A 21,182-nucleotide genomic window follows, 5' to 3' on the forward strand; every position below is an offset into this window, starting at 1 on the left:
ATATAAGGCTTATGTTCAAATAGCACAACATAACTTTACGTATCGAGTTTAATATTCTTAAGTAATAGCGTTCTTCTTTGAAATTTCTGAAAACTTATAAATGCAATTCATGTTATATTATTCCCACTTGAAGTAAAGGATTGCACCTAGAAATCAATCAAGTTTTCTTATGGATGAAAAATTAATCATTTTATGGAAGCGTTATCCTGCACTAAAGAAAGAGATATGGACGGGTTTTCCTGTACTTAATTCACAAACTCAGTCAACATCAGAAAGAGTTTGAAAGAGGTAGGGACAACTCGAATTGTTTTCACTTACATGTAAAAGTTATTTTATTCAATTATTGAAACGTATACATTATTTATCTCGAATTTGTTTCAATAATTTTAAATATTTTCATTAAGTCAAAATTTTAATCAACACTACATTAAAGCTTTGAAACTAACCGTTCTGTTCATTTGATGTCATTATTTAACAATAAAGAACAAAACTATCCCTTAGATCATTCACAAAGTTGACAAATGACATTTCAGATATTTTGAGAGAAAAACAATTGCGGATCAAAGACTTGAATTAATCACTCCGTATGTATTTTTTAAAACATTAACTGTTGAAAAAAAAACAATTTTCAATGCAAAATTTATCATTTTTGTTTCCATATTTTTAAGGTTCAAATAATATTGTTATAATGGTCTTGTTTCAACACCTTAAGACACTTCTTGATAGTTTTAATAGCTTTGAAATATGCATTGATGTATTTTTTTCGGAAATCACTTGGCTATTGACTTGAAAATGAAATCTCCAACTTGGTAAAACATCTTCCTATTTCGGAATTTTAAAACATTTTGTGTTCTTATGATGTGATTTTACACAACTATCCAAGGTTGGGGAGCGTTGATCGTTCGCAAACATTTCTAATCCTACAACATTCTGTATGTGCCTGTCCCAAGTCATAATTCAGTGGTTGAAGTGGGTTGCTGTCTGTCCTATTTGTCTTTGCTTATTGTTTAAACACAAATCAGGTCGTTGCTTTTCCCGTTTGAATTGTTTCACATTTTGTTATGTCGGGGCCTTTTGTAGCTATATGGTACGGATTTTACTCATTGTTTAATGCCTACAGCGATCTATACTGTTGCTTACACCCACGTCATTCAGACTCTGGTAGATAGCTGTCTCTTTGTCAGCCCTATACTGTTGCTTACACCCACGTCATTCAGACTCTGGTAGATAGCTGTCTCTTTGTCAGCCCTATACTGTTGCTTACACCCACGTCATTCAGACTCTGGTAGATAGCTGTCTCTTTGTCAGCCCTATACTGTTGCTTACACCCACGTATTTCAGACTCTGGTAGATAGCTGTCTCTTTGGCAGCCATACCACCTCTCCTTAATTTTTTTTATATCAAGCTACCTGACGTGTTTTTATAAGTTAATTCATTAATGATGGAATTATTTCAAAGTTGACCAATATTTAAAAGCATTATTAATGTAAACAAAAAACAATGTGAAATAGATTTTACGACAAATCCATCTCAAGAAAAAATGCCAAAAAGGCTCCTAGCTTCTATTCCATTTTTGAGGTTTGAAAAGATTTTTCCGAGGAAAAAAAAATGACCCAAAAATTTAATAACAACAGGTCATAACTTCCATATGTGTGCTTGTTTTCTGTGAAGTGCCAATGATTCAGGTTGAAACTGTAGGCTGAGTTTATTGAACGAAACGTGTGCTTTCTTTTCCCCGACATATGTTATCTTAATAAATTTGAAATAAAAAAAAACAATTGCAGTTAACACCCCTTAATATGTCTAGTTTTAATTTTCCCAATAATTCAACAATTAAAACATAGTAAGTCAATTACATTTAAAAACTAAATAGAATGATACACAATCATCATACAAATGATAGCAAAACAACATGAAGTTTCTTCATGAAGATTAAACTGCAAGAAATCAATTGTAAAAATACCATATCGTACAAAATTTCTATTTGAAATAAAATGTTTCCCGTCAAATGACTAGTTTTGCTCCTCTCCTAATGAAGTATAACTGAAGGTGAGGGTGCCGACCTTTCCTAAATACTGGTAGGCGGTGGTGTTCGTTTAGATGGACTGTGTTTATCCATACCCCGGACGGAGAGAACATAACACTGCCTTAGCCAGACACCGCAAAACTGGTGTAAGTCCTGTTGGGCTGTGAATTGCCCAGGAGGATGTCCACGGGAAGGTAATATTTGGGTGAGTTAGCCGAAGAGTTGGTGAGTGACCTAGGGAGTAGGCGGGAGAGTGAGCCAGAGTGGGTGGATGGCCCAGAGAGAGACAGAGTATAAATAGGCGATTGGGTGAATGAATGAGCAAGAGAAAATGAGTGAGCCACAGTGAGCCAGAGTGGGTGAGAGAGTCATCTAAATATGAGTCAGAGAATGGACGAATGAGTGAACCAATGAAAAAGCGAGCGATAAGTGAGCCAAAGAGCGGGTGAATGATGAGTAAGTGAGTGGGTGGCTGAATGAGCAAGGGAAGATGAGTTAGTCAGAGAGTGGGTGGATGAGCTAAGGTAAGCCAGAGTTAGTGGATGAGCCAGAGCGTGGATGAGTGAGCCAGAGAGGATGAATGAGTGGTTGGATAAGCCAGAGAATGGATTAGTTAGCGTGGGTGAGTGAGCCAGAGAGTGATCCAGTGAGTAGATGAATTAGGAAGAGAGTTGGTGAATGAGCCAGAGAGCGGGTCAGTGATAAGTAAGCGAGTGAGTGAGCGAATGAGCAAGAGAGTGGATGAGCGAATGAGTTTACGATTGGGTGAATGAATGAGCCCCTGGGTGGGTTAGTGCATGAGCAAGATAGTGGATGAGTAAAAGACCAGTGAACATTTGTGAATGATTAGGGAAGTAGAAGGTTGTAGAGTAGGTGAATGCGTAAGAGGGATTTGCTCGATGAAAGTGTATTTTCAAAACAATAACTGTTGAAAAAAGGAATAACAATTTTCTAGGTAAAATCAGTTATTTTTGTTTCCATATTTTTAAGGTTCAAATAATATGGTTACAATGGTCTTGTTTCAACAATTTAAGACACTTCTTGATAGGTTTAACAGCTTTGAAATATGCAATGACATATTTTTATCGGAAATCACTTGGTTATTGACTTGAAGATGAAATCTCCAACTTGGTAAAAGATCTTCCTATTTCGGAATTTTAAAACATTTTGTGTTCTTATGATGTGATTTTACACAACTATTCAAGGTTGGGGAGCGTTGATCGTTCGAAAACATTTCTAATCTTACCACATTCTGTATGTGCCTATCCCAAGTCATAATTCAGTGGTTGAAGTTGGTTGCTGTCTGTCATATTTGCCTTTGTTTATTGTTTAAACACAAATCAGGTCGTTTCTTTTCCCGTTTGAATTGTTTCATATTTTGTTATGTCGGGGCTTCTTGTAGCTACCTGTATATGGTACGGATTTTACTCATTGCTCATTGCTTAATGCCTACAGCGATCTATACTGTTGCTTGCATCCACGTCATTAAGACTCTGGTGGATAGCTGTCTCTATTACAGCCTTACCACCTCTTCTAATATCTTTTTTTTATATCAAGAACCCAAAAATTCCATAACAACAGGTCATAACTTCCATATGTGTGCTTGTTTTCTGTGAAGTGCCAATGATTCAGGTTGAAACAGGAGGCTGAGTTTATTGAACGAAACGTGTGCTTTCTTTTCCCCGACATATGTTATCTTAATAAATTTGAAATAAAAAAAAACAATTGCAGTTAACACCCCTTAATATGTCTAGTTTTAATTTTCCCAATAATTCAACAATTAAAACATAGTAAGTCAATTACATTTAAAAACTAAATAGAATGATACACAATCATCATACAAATGATAGCAAAACAACATGAAGTTTCTTCATGAAGATTAAACTGCAAGAAATCAATTGTAAAAATACCACATCATACAAAATTTCTATTTGAAATAGAATGTTTCCCGTCAAATGACTAGTTTTGCTCCTCTCCTAATGAAGTATAACTGAAGGTGAGGGTGCCGACCTTTCCTAAATACTGGTAGGCGGTGGTGTTCGTTTAGATGGACTGTGTTTATCCATACCCCGGACGGAGAGAACATAACACTGCCTTAGCCAGACACCGCAACACTGGTGTAAGTCCTGTTGGGCTGTGAATTGCCCAGGAGGATGTCCACGGGAAGGTAATATTTGGGTGAGTTAGCCTAAGAGTTGGTGAGTGACATAGGGAGTAGGCGGGAGAGTGAGCCAGAGTGGGTGGATGACCCAGAGAGAGAGCCAGAGTATAAATAGGCGATTGGGTGAATGAATGAGCAAGAGAAAATGAGTGAGCCACAGTGAGCCAGAGTGGGTGAGAGAGTCAGCTAAATATGAGTCAGGGAATGGACGAATGAGTGAACCAATGAGAAAGCGAGCTATAAGTGAGCCAAAGAGCGGGTGAATGATGAGTAAGTGAGTGGGTGGCTGAATGAGCAAGGGAAGATGAGTTAGTCAGAGAGTGGGTGGATGAGCTAAGGTAAGCCAGAGTTAGTGGATGAGCCAGAGCGTGGATGAGTGAGCCAGAGAGGATGAATGAGTGGTTGGATAAGCCAGAGAATGGATTAGTTAGCGTGGGTGAGTGAGCCAGAGAGTGATCCAGTGAGTAGATGAATTAGGAAGAGAGTTGGTGAATGAGCCAGAGAGCGGGTCAGTGATAAGTAAGCGAGTGAGTGAGCGAATGAGCAAGAGAGTGGATGAGCGAATGAGTTTACGATTGGGTGAATGAATGAGCCCCTGGGTGGGTTAGTGCATGAGCAAGATAGTGGATGAGTAAAAGACCAGTGAACATTTGTGAATGATTAGGGAAGTAGAAGGTTGTAGAGTAGGTGAATGCGTAAGAGGGATTTGCTCGATGAAAGTGTATTTTCAAAACAATAACTGTTGAAAAAAGGAATAACAATTTTCTAGGTAAAATCAGTTATTTTTGTTTCCATATTTTTAAGGTTCAAATAATATGGTTACAATGGTCTTGTTTCAACAATTTAAGACACTTCTTGATAGGTTTAACAGCTTTGAAATATGCAATGACATATTTTTATCGGAAATCACTTGGTTATTGACTTGAAGATGAAATCTCCAACTTGGTAAAAGATCTTCCTATTTCGGAATTTTAAAACATTTTGTGTTCTTATGATGTGATTTTACACAACTATTCAAGGTTGGGGAGCGTTGATCGTTCGAAAACATTTCTAATCTTACCACATTCTGTATGTGCCTATCCCAAGTCATAATTCAGTGGTTGAAGTTGGTTGCTGTCTGTCATATTTGCCTTTGTTTATTGTTTAAACACAAATCAGGTCGTTTCTTTTCCCGTTTGAATTGTTTCATATTTTGTTATGTCGGGGCTTCTTGTAGCTACCTGTATATGGTACGGATTTTACTCATTGCTCATTGCTTAATGCCTACAGCGATCTATACTGTTGCTTGCATCCACGTCATTAAGACTCTGGTGGATAGCTGTCTCTATTACAGCCTTACCACCTCTTCTAATATCTTTTTTTTATATCAAGAACCCAAAAATTCCATAACAACAGGTCATAACTTCCATATGTGTGCTTGTTTTCTGTGAAGTGCCAATGATTCAGGTTGAAACTAGAGGCTGAGTTTATTGAACGAAACGTGTGCTTTCTTTTCCCCGACATATGTTATCTTAATAAATTTGAAATAAAAAAAAAACAATTGCAGTCAACACCCCTTAATATGTCTAGTTTTAATTTTCCCAATAATTCAACAATTAAAACATAGTAAGTCAATTACATTTAAAAACTAAATAGAATGATACACAATCATCATACAAATGATAGCAAAACAACATGAAGTTTCTTCATGAAGATTAAACTGCAAGAAATCAATTGTAAAAATACCACATCATACAAAATTTCTATTTGAAATAAAATGTTTCCCGTCAAATGACTAGTTTTGCTCCTCTCCTAATGAAGTATAACTGAAGGTGAGGGTGCCGACCTTTCCTAAATACTGGTAGGCGGTGGTGTTCGTTTAGATGGACTGTGTTTATCCATACCCCGGACGGAGAGAACATAACACTGCCTTAGCCAGACACCGCAACACTGGTGTAAGTCCTGTTGGGCTGTGAATTGCCCAGGAGGATGTCCACGGGAAGGTAATATTTGGGTGAGTTAGCCGAAGAGTTGGTGAGTGACCTAGGGAGTAGGCGGGAGAGTGAGCCAGAGTGGGTGGATGACCCAGAGAGAGAGCCAGAGTATAAATAGGCGATTGGGTGAATGAATGAGCAAGAGAAAATGAGTGAGCCACAGTGAGCCAGAGTGGGTGAGAGAGTCAGCTAAATATGAGTCAGAGAATGGACGAATGAGTGAACCAATGAGAAAGCAAGCGATAAGTGAGCCAAAGAGCGGGTGAATGATGAGTAAGTGAGTGGGTGGCTGAATGAGCAAGGGAAGATGAGTTAGTCAGAGAGTGGGTGGATGAGCTAAGGTAAGCCAGAGTTAGTGGATGAGCCAGAGCGTGGATGAGTGAGCCAGAGAGGATGAATGAGTGGTTGGATAAGCCAGAGAATGGATTAGTTAGCGTGGGTGAGTGAGCCAGAGAGTGATCCAGTGAGTAGATGAATTAGGAAGAGAGTTGGTGAATGAGCCAGAGAGCGGGTCAGTGATAAGTAAGCGAGTGAGTGAGCGAATGAGCAAGAGAGTGGATGAGCGAATGAGTTTACGATTGGGTGAATGAATGAGCCCCTGGGTGGGTTAGTGCATGAGCAAGATAGTGGATGAGTAAAAGACCAGTGAACATTTGTGAATGATTAGGGAAGTAGAAGGTTGTAGAGTAGGTGAATGCGTAAGAGGGATTTGCTCGATGAAAGTGTATTTTCAAAACAATAACTGTTGAAAAAAGGAATAACAATTTTCTAGGTAAAATCAGTTATTTTTGTTTCCATATTTTTAAGGTTCAAATAATATGGTTACAATGGTCTTGTTTCAACAATTTAAGACACTTCTTGATAGGTTTAACAGCTTTGAAATATGCAATGACATATTTTTATCGGAAATCACTTGGTTATTGACTTGAAGATGAAATCTCCAACTTGGTAAAAGATCTTCCTATTTCGGAATTTTAAAACATTTTGTGTTCTTATGATGTGATTTTACACAACTATCCAAGGTTGGGGAGCGTTGATCGTTCGAAAACATTTCTAATCTTACCACATTCTGTATGTGCCTATCCCAAGTCATAATTCAGTGGTTGAAGTTGGTTGCTGTCTGTCATATTTGCCTTTGTTTATTGTTTAAACACAAATCAGGTCGTTTCTTTTCCCGTTTGAATTATTTCATATTTTGTTATGTCCGGGCTTTTTGTAGCTACCTGTATATGGTACGGATTTTACTCATTGCTCATTGCTTAATGCCTACAGCGATCTATACTGTTGCTTGCATCCACGTCATTAAGACTCTGGTGGATAGCTGTCTCTATTACAGCCTTACCACCTCTTCTAATATCTTTTTTTTATATCAAGAACCCAAAAATTCCATAACAACAGGTCATAACTTCCATATGTGTGCTTGTTTTCTGTGAAGTACCAAGGATCGGGGTTGAAACTGTAGGAGGAGTTTTTGAACGTAACACGTGCTTTCTTTTTCCCCGACGTGTGTTATCTTAATTAATTTGAAATAAAAATACAACTGCAGTAAAACCCCTTAATATGTCCAGTTGTAATTTTCCAAATAAATTAACAATTAAAACATAGTAAGTCATTTACATTTAAAACCTAAATAGAATGATACACAATCATCATACAAATGATTGCAAAATAACATGAAGTTTCTTCATGAAGATTAAACTGCAAGAAATCAATTGTAAAAATACCACACCATACAAAGTTTCCCGTCTAATGACTAGTTTTGCTCCTCTCCCAATGAAGTTTAACTGAAGGTGAGGGTGCCGACCTTTCCCAAATACTGGTAGGCGGTGGTGTTCTTTTAGATTGACTGTTTATTCATAGCCCTGACGGAGAGAACATAACACTGCCTTAACTAGACACCACAACACTGGTTGTCCTGTTGGAAGTTATGACCTGTTGTTATGAAATTTTTGTGTTATTTTTTTTCCTCTTCAGAAAAATCTTTTCAAACCTCAAAAATGGGATAGAAGCTAGGACAGGAGAATGTCCATGGAAGGTAATAGTTAGGTGATGAGCGGGAGAGTGGTTGAAGGAGCCAGAAAGTAGGTGAGTGAGCCAGAAAGTGGGTGAGTAAGCCAGAGAATAGGTGAGAGAGTCAGCCAGAGAGAGGGTGAGTGAGTCAGAGTGGATGAGTTAGCCAGAGAATGAGTGGGAGGAATCAGCAAGAGAGTGAATGAGTGAGTTAGAGTGGTTGAATGAGGTAGAGAGTGGGTGAGTAAGCTAGAGAGAGGATGAGTGAGCTAGAGAGGATGAGTTAACCAAAGAATGGATGGATGAGCCAGAGTGTGGGTGAGTAAGGAAAAGAGTGGGTGAATGCGATCGAACGAGTGGTGAGTGAGGCATAGAGCGGGAGAGTGATGAGTAAGGGAGTTGGTAAGCGAATGAGCAAGAGAGTGGATGAGCGAATGAGCAAGAGAGTGGATAAGCGAATGAGCTAGAGAGTGTGTGAGTGAATGAGCAAGAGAGTGAGTGAGTAAATGAGCCCCTGGGTGGATTAGTGAATGAGCAAGATAGTGGATGAGTAAAAGACAAATGAACATTTGTGAATGATTACGGGAGTAGAAGATTGTAGATTAGGTGAATGTACAAGAGGGAGTAGCTGAATGAAATTGAGTGAATGACGGAAAAAGTGAGTAGGTGAGAGGGAGAGCGAGTGAATAAAAGAGATCGATTGAGTAAATGATTTAAAATAAGTGAATGACGACGAAAGAGAGTGGATGAGTGAGTGATTGAATGAATGATCGACGAAGTGAATAAGAGTGAGTAGATGAGCGGGAGAGCAATAAATGAAAGAGTTCGTGGAAGAGTAAATGAGCGAATGAAAAAGTGTGAGTGAATGAGTGCATTAGTTGGATAGTGATTGATTTAGTGAGTGAATGAGCAGAGAGTGAGTGAATGGACGACTGAATAATATCTAGAGGAAGTGAACAAACGAGAGTGAGTGAATTAACTGCATTGAGTGAGTCAGTGAATGAGCGAGAATGTGAATTATTGGGAGTATGGAAACTGAGAACTGTAATATGGTTTATCATTAGTGTTAAGAGATTATTCTTTGTTCATAAGTCATTGTTGTCAAATATATTGTTTGTCCAGCCATGAAAAAAACCTATGAATGATCATATAAACGGATGTAGGGTACATGTCTTTATAAAAGCAATCCCACAACAGAATGGAATACCAGTATTTATTTAGAGTACATGTCATTATGAAATAGAATAGAATACCAGTATACGTGTGAAACCGTTCTGAATGTGTCTCAAAGAGAATATGTAAGATGATTCTGGTAAATTTATGTGTTACCATGTGACTCAGATCTACGTCATTCTATGCCCATGAAATCATCATTTAGAGATAGCAAAACTATGATACAAGCACAGGTCCACTTAGCATGTAATAGGTAAATAATGAGTGGTAGAGTTGAGCCGCTGAAATAGGTAGGTCTCTATATGATAATGTCGAGACATTGAGATAAAATATTTGACAAGGTTGCAGATTGAATCATAAGTATTTGAAACTAATCAGCTATCGATTTTGTTGACAGATGACATTAAAACTAGTCAAAACTGCATCAGATAGTTGCCAAAATTAATTATCTTTCCGTGAAATAGCGTTATTATGTCAAAAAATATATGAAAGGGTATATTTTATTTTATTCTAAACATATTTGAAAAGGGACGTGTACTGGATGTCTCAGCTGTCCATCCCTACCATAAAAGAATTGAAGTAGTCCCCCTAGGATACAAGTCATGCTACTCAAAATCATGAAATAGGCAGTTTAACTAATCTTGTTTTATTAGGTTTGTTATGGTGCTTTGTGTGTAGGTTACTGTGGGTTGATTTATTTTCGTGTGTATCAATTTTTGTGGATACTTCTTTTCCTGGCTCCTTAAACATTTTTATGATATGCACGCTTTATCTTCATAGATTAGCATTTGTTCAATGATTAAAATCAACCATTTACCATTGGAATCGATCTAGTTAATGAGTAAATGAATATGTCTTTCGACCTGGGTATCGGCATTCAGATTCCTGTTTTTCTTTGGTTTTGATGGAAACATAAAATCATCTACATTGAGCTCCTTTGAAAGATGTTATACTCTTTAATTTTAAGAACTAAAACAGTGGTTTAATTTGGATATGGTATTGTCCACCTACTCGTATATGATTAACGTAAACGTTCAGCTGAGTTGAACTGGTGGAAAATGTGAGCATATTGCCTGCCATAACTTATGATTTCAGGTTTTGGTATCTTACCTAAGAACTGAGACCATATATTTGTCCCAACTGAGAATTGCAGAATAGAATGATACTACACTGATATCACCTAGGCTTTTGGTGGAGTTCGTGTTGCTCAGTCCTCTATTTAGTGTTCTGTAGACTATTTTGTTATGGTATGGTCGGTTTTTCCTCGTTTTTATGATTTTTGAATGTAAAAAGATAATGTTTCCAGTTCGGTCAGATACCTATATGATGTAATACGATATAGCATATAGATTAGAAAGTGAAAGGGGCCAGCTTGGTTTCATTTTATCAGAGCTCTAAAACTGACTACTATCCATTTAAGGTCATTATTTAACAATGAAAAACAAAAACTATCCCGTGGATCAGGCATTTATTCACAAAGTTGACAAATGAGGTATGTTGACAAAAATATATCAGAATAAATAAATATCTTCATTGTCATATAAACATAATTAGTTTGTGACAAAAAACAAAAACAAAAACAAACATAATATAGCAGAGAAATAACATTCTATAAGAAATGAACACATGAGAAAAAATTATAAGACATCTGCCTTCAGTTCTAATGACTGTTTTATAAAGGAACCAACATTTTTAACATGATTCATGAGGGGTTTAGCATTTTTATTCCTTTTTGTGCTTCGGTTATAAAAGACATAAAATTATGAGATGGTAAACAATTTTCAAATAGATTATCCCTTAGTTTTTTGTTAATTCTACATTCAAGGAGTAAGTGTTTTTCATCCTCCAGCAATTGGCACAGTTTATACATACTTTCCTGTCTAGGAAATTTATAATAGCGAAAAGACTTGAATTAATCATTCCGAATATATTCTTAACACAGAAACTGTTGAAACTGTTGGATTTTTGCATCTATGGTTTTTATCGAAGTCCATCTTGATGGACTAAAAGCCCGTTTCGACTACTTAAATCTTTATCGAAGTTTGATACCCAGTCCTTTTAACACTCCGTAGAACCGAGTCTCCTTATAATTTTGCTTGACACCGGACGGATACGAACATGCAACGCTGTTGTCAGTCAGCAAAAGGAAGACAATTTTGCAATAATTTGAAATTTCCTCACGTTTCAAGACTCTACCTTATGCAGTTATGTTTCGGGAATAAAATTTTACAAGGTACCTCTTGATAACAATGATACACCATGGGCCGTCTGGATAATTACGCGGTGCATGCTGTATCATTAGTTTCATTATACATTTAAAATAATATGGCAAAAGACAAAGAATTTCAATGATTTTGGTCAGGTAAATTAAAACGCTTATTAATCGAATACTTGTTAAACTTATTTCTTAACTGGTAGCTGAAATATAGGATTATTTTTGTTTATATTCATTGAAAATGACCATCATAAAATTGCTTTTTACAGCATTTTGGTGAACTTGTAACTGGTTTACGAGACCGGAGGCGTTGAATTATTCGACTCGAACATGGTGAAATATAAGTGTGATTATGGAAATCCTTTTGATTTTGAATGTCATGTGCAAGACAAGAAACAAGAAGCGACACGCTTGTCCGTTTAGATTAAAATGTAAAACAAAACTCCGACCAATTCAACAGCTTTTAATAGGAAAAATAGGTAATAAATAAACTACATACTAACTTCCTGACACGGTCTTCAAGTGTACATTGGTGCAAGATCGTGTCTATCGGGTTATAAAGAATGCTGCAGGTCTGTTAAACGATGTGTGATAGTTTAAAAATTAAAACCCAAGCTTTGCACGATTTCTGTAGTAAATTTCACCATCTTAATCTGCTAGGAATATATTAATTATATATTTTACCCAAGATATTTATTACAACATCAACTTTGCATAAACGTGGCTAATTTCATTTCAAAACCAATTTGTTGTTAAAAAAATATCTCCTTGTTCTACAAAATAAAACCTGTGCCGAAAGAAAGAAAACTTTTGTAGATTGAATAAATACATAACCACATTAGTTCTGATTAGAGGCTTTAAATCTGATGTCCAGTGTTGTGAGAGAGTCCTGGTTTATTCACGTTTACAAACACTTGCAACCAACCTTTGAAAGGATAAGGGTAAACCTTTTAAACCCTGTTCCGCCTGGGTTGTGTTGTGATTTCATGGCCAGCTTGTCATTTTTGACCACTTCTTGCTTATACAAAAATAAGGAGATGTGGTACAGTTGCCAATGAGACAACTACCCTCCAAATGACGTAGATGTAACAGGTCGCCGTACGGTTATCAGCAATTTACAAAACCCATACCTTATAGGCAGAACATTAAAAACTGAGTGTTGCATGACGCCAGAAGGATATTTGGAAATATATCTATCGTTATTCGAAGCAAATTAAGCTAAATACCCAAAAGTGTAAATAGCTAGGTCTAATGGACACTCTAGAGACAGATAAAAAATGTGGTAAAATCTAATTACATGTACAGGCCACGAAAATCGAAAGTCAATGCTGCTATCAAAGCCCCGACATTACAAAATGTGAAAAACATCTACGAGAAAACCAACGGCCTGATTAGTTCAGATTAGAGGAGTTAAATCCGATGTCCAGATTTGTGAGTCATGGTTTATTCACGTTTACGAACACTTGCACCAAACTATTGAAAGGGTAGGGTAATCCTTGAGAACCCTGTTCCGCATGGGTTGTGTTCTGATCTCATGGTCAACTTGGCATTTTTCACCACTTCTTCTTTATATAACTGTAAGGAGATGCGATATAAACTATCAACCAAAGTCAAAAGGACCTGGATGTAAGCAACTACAAGTCACCGTATGGTTATTAACAATATAGTCAGAATATTAAAAAGTGAGTGTTGCATGACGCCAGATGTTTATTTGGAAATAGATCTATCGTCATTCGGAGCAAATTCAGCTAAAATTCTAATGAATACCCTAGAGACAGATAAGAGATGTTGTAAAACCTTGCCGCGGTTGACAATGTTTTCTTGTGGTAACAATATGCTCTATCACCCTCTCAGCTATGTGTTATTTATATTATGTAACTGAATGGCAGATCATGATGGCATTGATAGATGAAGCGTGTTAGCATAACTTCTAACAAATAACACAGATTAAAGTTGTTCATTGATTAATGACAAAACACTTTAACGATTTCTGTTCTGTACGTATATTTAAGTTGTTAACATTGAACTAGAAATCTTTTGAAATGGACAGCTGACGATCTAACCGGAAATTAAACATGTTTTACTTCAGATTTGTACTTTTTAGATGCTTTGATATGATTGATCTGTTAGTGTCAATCAAGTACAAATCAGGGTTCATATATGATTATATCCCATTTACATGTTATCTTTTTTAAATACACATGTAAATATATAATTTTTGTATCCTCCTTTTTGTGTAACGCCAAATTTGTACAAGTACTTAAACTTTACAGGAAACTTATCTGTTTCAAGAGTTCCAATCTTTTCAAGACTAATGCTTTAAATTGTGTTCCATTCGAATATATTAATTAGTATTTTATTGGTGCATGTATCACTCACTCTCTTAGTTGTTGTTTGTCGTATATCACTAAACATTAAATTTCAGAACTAGTATTGTTCATAGAAGTTAAGTTTTAATCTTATGCAACTTTTGGGTTTATAGACATAATTATTTGAAAACTGGCTGCTTGCGGAATGACTGCTAAGCAGTGTCTGCTAGCTTGAGCTGATCATATATCTACATAGAAGGCTAATTTTTTGTCTGCTCGCCCTTCATTCTTGTTTTAATGTTTGTGTTGTTCTCTGGATTATAATTTCCGATTTTCCACTCAGCAGTCAATTTGGTAATGTTTACTTACTTTTTCTATAATGTATAATCTTATTTTTCTTATATATACCATTTGCCACTGGATGTTTATCAACCTACAATTAAATGATCAATCGTACATTGATATACCCCCGCATTACACGCGATTGTCATTGTAAGGTTAATCTCTTCGGTACATATTAGAAAGATTATATTTTGACCTCTATTTGTCTTTTGATTATTTGAGTCCCCACAACTCATTATTAGAGCAATTCAAATATTTTTATAAAAGTGGACTTTTAGAAAGTGTGGGCAGTGAATATTTCCGAACGATAGAATACGGACCCGTATTGCTACAATTACGGAAGTTCAAGCGGACTCTGTCGTTCATTTTGTTTTATTGACTTCCATATGTAACGTTCTTTTATGTAATCTTATTGATTTACTCTGAATTCAATAATAGAAAATTTAAATTATCTGTGCATTGCTTATTTATTCAAATCTAACGCTAGTAAAAAAACCACAACATTCTAAATGAGAATCCTTCTCAACATTATTTATATAGTCCTAGAAAATTAAATTTAATCTTAAACCAGTTGAGATGTTCGGCATCTTTCTCGAATTGAAGATGTATGACTGATCCTGATTGGTCCCTGTGTGCAGCTGATAGTATTTATAACTAGACACCCCATGGAACTTTCCGTATACCAAAGTCAAACGGTTATATTTATCTTAGCCCTTAAGGAACTAAGAGGTTTTATCTTAACCTTTAAGAGACATGAATATCAGATTAGAAATTGAGAGGTCATTGAGAATTCTACAAATTGCGTAAAGAAAAGCAACGTGAAACTATTTTTGGGAACAAAAATAATTTTCAAACAAATAATGACGTGATTAGCAAATAGAAGAGTAATGCCAATCTAAAAAAAGAACAGAGTTCCAATGTCCCCTGGGTTACACATATTTTATCTGTCAAAGGTCCAAGGGCAATATATAAAAAAAAACTTCTTTTGTTGATCTTTAAAGTTCTTACTACATATCTTTGAGCAATGAAGGCTTGAGAGAAAATGCAATGTAATTTCCGATATGATATTTCCAAGGGGCATAACTCGTTAAAAATGTTTGATCAGCACTTATTTTCTAATTTGTCCGAGACATTGCTGATATAAACCTATGATATAAGTTTCATAAAAATCTTGCAAGAATTGTACACATGAGAGCGCTAACATTGCAATTTTCCATATAATCAATATTTTCAAGGGCATACATGTACCTCTTTTAAACATTATTAATCGGCACTGATTTTTCAATTCGTCCGAGACATTGTTGATATAAACATATGATATTAGTTTCATAAAAGTCTGGAGAAAATTGTACAAATGACAGCTCTAACGATGTAATTTTTCATCTTATTAATGTTTCTAAGGGACATAACTCTTTAAAAGAAGTTCATCGGCACTGATTTTCAAAACTCGTCCTAGACATTACTGATATAAATCTATGATATAAGTTTTATAAAAATTTGGCATGAATTATACACGTGAAAGCGCTAACAAGACCGGAAGGACTGACGGAAGGACGGACGCTCAATAATTCTATGTCTCTCGCCAAGCGCCGCGCGGGGGGACAAAAAATAGGCTACAATAATGACATCTGTCTTTCTATCATCGGCGTGCATGCCATTTGCTCTGTAGCTACAGTATACCTTTCCGAAATAGAGAATCGAGATCACCGATGCTGCTTTTTCACTGCACTGTGAAACAAATAACATGATCTTATGTTTGTTGGTTGGACAAGCTTTTACCTCCTTAACTCTCACATGCTTTTCTGAATAAATTTTGATGTATTATTAGTAACACAGTGTGCTAGTGACCGAAAACGATATACATGGGGTCAGTAAATTCCATAAGGGGTTCGCCCATATAAATCGAATTAGTTCAATAGCACACTGTGTAACGAATTTATCTTACCGACTATCTTAACACATGTGGCATTTAGAATAGTGGCCTATCAAAGTGATCAAGTCTTCAATAAAAAGAACATACCTCCATTGGTCTTTACAAAAACAAATGCCAACAATAACAACTTGTTAGCGTTTAATATGTCTTCTGCATTTTTTTCAATCGTTCATCATCAATTTCTTCATCTGTTGTCCGGGCGAAAAATTTCTGATTTTTCCTCAATAACGTGTTGTTTTTTTATAAAAGTGAGGCAACACCACTACCGTGTATTAAAATAAACCACGCCTACAAACCCCAGGTAAAGTAACTTTACGGAATATCACTCAGGAAAAGAAGAGTTTCTGATTTCGATTTTATGAATGAAGAAATTTTTTTTCTGTATTTCAAACAAGATATTGATCTGAAAATTTACCGTATACAGTCTGTATCGCTAATAATGCTTCTATTGTAGCCTACATGGAAAACACATGTATTTCGTTATCTAAAATTGTGCACGTATTAATCATGCAATTGCAGGATCTTTTATTTGTTTATTATTTACACACAACATTAAGTTTATATTTTATGCATGTTTCAATCTTAATTATTAACTATGTCTATGAAAAGTGCATAAATGTCATATCCAATATTTACTTCTCTTATCGCATCCTGCACTAAATGTAAGTAGAGGTGTTTTCAATTTCCCTATGGTATTTTAGCGCTGCAATGATTTTTGAGATTAATTTTCGTATTTGTGCAAAATGTGGTAAGGTTTAATCCAGGGGTTCTCTTAACGTTTTCTGAATTAAGATAGATACTGTTGGTGTTGGTTTAACAAACTAAATACCGCCCTTACTGCTGGTTTAAGCTTCAGAAAATTCAAAGATTTTAACTCACGCTTTTCGATAGTTTGTAAATGAGGAGATCCTCTCAAATTTTTCTGAATTGGCTTGGATCACCATAGGCATGAGTGTGCAAACTTTATATTGCACCTATTGCTGGTTGAAACTTAGGTGAAAAATTTAAAAAAATATTTACTCACGCATTTGTAGAAGAAGGGACTCTCTCAAAGTTTTCTGTATTCGTAGATACGTTTGAGGTTGGTTTTAAAACCATACACCGGCCCTATTGTTGGTTGAAATGTTTATATTTATACAGCGCAATGAAAAAGCATCATAGGTGATCTCGATTCAGTGTTTCGGAGATAAAGGTACTGTAGCCTTAAAGCAAAAAGTGTGCATGGTTAAAGGAAAGATAGATTGTTGATTATTTAGAGATTGACAATACTCTTCTAGTTTTTAATCATGTGATTATTTGTCTCATTGATGGACAGTTTACAAGTCTACTTCTCAAGATTAATAGGGTTACAAACATTGCGGCTAGCGCAAAAACACAAACATTCGAAGTTTTAAAGTATTTTGCCGGGTTATCGTAGATTTGACATAATCCTTTAATATGAGACCATTTCTCTCTATAATTTTGTTTTGTTGACCCTTAATTCTCCATTCTTTATATTTGAACACCATTATCCTTTGTTCGTTAAGCTATTATCTATAACTTGACACTTCCTTGAACTTTCCGTATACTAAAGTCAAAAGGATATATTTTCCTTAGCCCTTAAGGAACTAAGAAGTTTTACCTCAACCTTTTAGAAACATAAATACTAAATTAAGTAATTGAGAGGCCATTGATAATTCTACAAATTGCGTGAAGAAAAGCAACGTGGAACTATTTCTGGGGACAAAAATATTTTTTTCAAACAAATAATGACGTGATTAGCAACTAGGAGAGTAATGCCAAAATAAAAAATAGGTTACAATGATGATATATATCTTTCTATTATCCATGCATGCTATTTGCATTTTACCTTCAATACAAGTACCTTTCCGAATAGAGAATCGAGATCACCGATGTTGCTTTGTCATTGCACTGTGAAAAAATAACATGATGTTATGTTTGTTGGTTGGACCAGCGTTTACTTTCTTAACTGTCACATGCTTTTCTGAAATCTTTTTTTATGTATAATGCAATATAAGTAATTTAACGGAATATCACTCATGAATTGTCGAGTTTCCGAATCTGAAAATTAACCGTATACAGTCTGTATCGCTCATAATGATTCTATTGTAGTCTACATTGAAAACACATGTATTTCACAATCTAAAGTCGTGCTGGCATTAATCATGCAATTGCAGGATCTTTTGTTTGTTTATTATTTACATTCAACATTAAGTTAATATTTTATTCATGTTTAAATTTTAAACATTAACTATGTCTATGAAACGTGCATAAATGTCATATCCAATATTTACTTCTCTTATCGCATTCTGCACTAAATGTAAGTAAAGGTGTTTTCAATTTCCCTATGGTATTTTAACGCTGCAATGATTTTTGAAATTAATTTTTGTATCTGTGCAAAATAAGGTAAGATATAATCCAGGGGCTTTCTCGGAGTTTTCTGAATTTAGAAAGATACTGTTGGTGTTGGCTTAACAAGCTTAATACCGCCCTTATTGCTGGTTGAAGCTTTAGAAAATTCAAAGATTTTAACACACGCTTTTTGCATTATTTGTAACTATTATGCTTTTCTGATTTTTTTTTTATGTAAAAAGCAAAATATGAGTTACTTTACTGAATATCACTCATGAATAGACGAGTTTCCGATTTTGAAAATTAACCGTATACAGTCTGTATTGCTCATAATGCTTCTATTGTAGTCTACATTGAAAACACATGTATTTCACAATCTAAAGTCGTGCACGCATTAATCATGCAACTGCAGGATCTTTTGTATGTTTATGATTTACATACAACATTAAATTAATATTTTATTCATGTTTAAATTTTAAACATTAACTATGTCTATGAAACGTGCACATTTGTTATATCCAATATTTACTTCTCTTATCGCATCCTGCTCTAAATGCAAGTAGAGGTGTTTTCAATTTCCCTATGGTATTTTAACGCTGCAATGATTTTTAAAATTAATTTTCGTATCTGTGCAAGATGTGGTAAGGTATAATCCAGGGGCTTTCTCGATGTTTTTCTGAATTTAGAAAGATACTGTTAGTGTTGGTTTAACAAACTTTATACCGCCCTTATTGCTGGTTGAAGCTTCAGAAAATTATAAGATTTTAACTCACGCTTTCTCGAATATTTGTAATTATTATGCTTTTCTAAATTTGTTTTTTGATGTAAAAAGCAAAATATGAGTAGCTTTACGGAATATCACTCATGAATAGATGAGTTTCCGATTTCGATTTTATGAAGGTAGAAAACAGTTTTCTTTATTTCTAACAAGATATTGATCTGTAAATTAACTGTATACAGTCTGTATCGCCAATAATGCTGCTATTGTAGACCACATGGAAAACACATGTATTTCACACAATCCAAAGTCGTGCACGTATTAATCATGAAATTGAAGGATCTTTTGTTTGATTATTATTTACACTCAACATTAAGTTAATATTTTATGCATGTTTAAATTTTAAATGGTAATTATATCTATGAAACGTTCATAAATGTCATATCCAATATTTACTTCTCTTATCGCATCCTGCACTAAATGTACGTAGAGGTGTTTTCAATTTCCCTATGGTATTTTATCGCTGCAATGATTTTTGAAATTAATTTTCATATCTGTGCAACATAAGGTAAGGTATAATCAAGGTGCTTTCATGATGTTTTCTGAATTTAGAAAAATACTGTTAGTGTTGGTTTAACAAATTTAATACCGCCCTTATTGCTGGTTGAAGCTTCAGAAAATTCAAAGATTTTAACTCACGCTTTTTCGATACTTTGTAATTATTTTGCTTTTCTGAATATTTTTTGGTGTAAAAAGCAAAATATGAGTAACTTTACAGAATATCACTCATGAATTGACGAGTTTCCGATTTCGATTTAATGAATGTAGAAAACAGTTTTCTTTATTTCTAACAAGATATTGATCTGTAAATTAACCGTATACAGTCTGTATCGCCAATAATGCTGCTATTGTAGTTCACATGGAAAACACATGTATTTTACACAATCCAAGGTCGTGCCAGTATTAATCATGCAATTGAAGGATCTTTTGTTTGATTATTATTTACACTCAACATTAAGTTAATATTTTATGCATTTTTAAAATTTAAATGTTAATTATGTCTATGAAACGTTCATAATTGTCATATCCAATATTTACTTCTCTTATCGCATTCTGCACTAAATGTAAGTAGAGGTGTTTTCAATTTCCCTATGGTAGTTTAGCGCTGCAATGATTTTTGAAATTAATTTTCGTATCTTTGCAAAATAAGGTATGGTATAATCCAGGGGCTTTCTCGATGTTTTCTGAATTTAAAAAGATACTGTTGGTGTTGGTTTTACAAATTTAATACCGCCCTTATTGCTGGTTGAAGCTTCAGAAAATTCAAAGATTTTAACACACGCTTTTTCGATACTTTGTAATGAAATGCTTTTCTGAAAATTTTTTTTATGTAAAAAGCAAAATAAGAGTAACTTTACGGAATATCACTCATGAATAGACGAGTTTCTGATTTCGAGTTTATGAATGTAGGAAACAATTTTCCTTATTTCTAACAAGATGTTGATCAGTAAATTAACCCTTTACAGTATGTATCGTCAACAATGCTGCTATTATAGTCCACATTGAAAACACATGTACTTCACAATCCAAAGTCGTGCACGTATTAATCAGCAATTGCAGGATCTTTTGTTTGGTTATTATTTACATTCAACATTAAGTTAATATTTTATTCATGTTTAAATTTTAAATGTTAATTATGTTTATGAAACGTTTATAAATGTCATATCCAATATTTACTTCTCTTATCGCATTCCTCACTAAATGAAAGTAGAGGAGTTTTCAATTTCCCTATGGTATTTTAACGCTGCAATGATTTTTGAAATTATTTTTCGTATTTGTGCAAGATGTGGTAAGGTATAATCAATGGGCCCTCTCGACGTTTTCTGAATTTAGAAAGATACTGTTGGTGTTGGTTTTATAAATTTAATACCGCCCTTATTGCTGGTTGAAGCTTCAGAAAATTTAAAGAT

At 34.9% G+C, this 21,182-nt stretch overlaps 1 protein-coding gene across 7 annotated transcripts in view; it reads left to right on the forward strand.

Annotated features, from left to right (window-relative positions):
* LOC127718149 (cardioacceleratory peptide receptor-like) overlaps nt 1–21,182 on the forward strand; it is a 191,429-nt gene that overhangs the window by 96,797 nt on the left and 73,450 nt on the right. The window contains exons 1-2 of one of the 7 annotated variants that reach the window (XM_052224129.1): nt 10,776–10,835; nt 11,828–12,037. The exons of the other annotated variants lie outside the window; for them this stretch is intronic. The gene's annotated coding sequence lies outside the window, so the exon portion shown is untranslated. Of the gene's footprint in view, nt 1–10,775; nt 10,836–11,827; nt 12,038–21,182 lie in introns of those variants that run through there. 7 annotated transcript variants of the gene reach the window in all.

This window comes from Mytilus californianus, unplaced genomic scaffold (genome assembly GCF_021869535.1).
Source record: "Mytilus californianus isolate M0D057914Y unplaced genomic scaffold, xbMytCali1.0.p SCAF_10, whole genome shotgun sequence".
Classification (NCBI taxonomy): domain Eukaryota; kingdom Metazoa; phylum Mollusca; class Bivalvia; order Mytilida; family Mytilidae; genus Mytilus; species Mytilus californianus.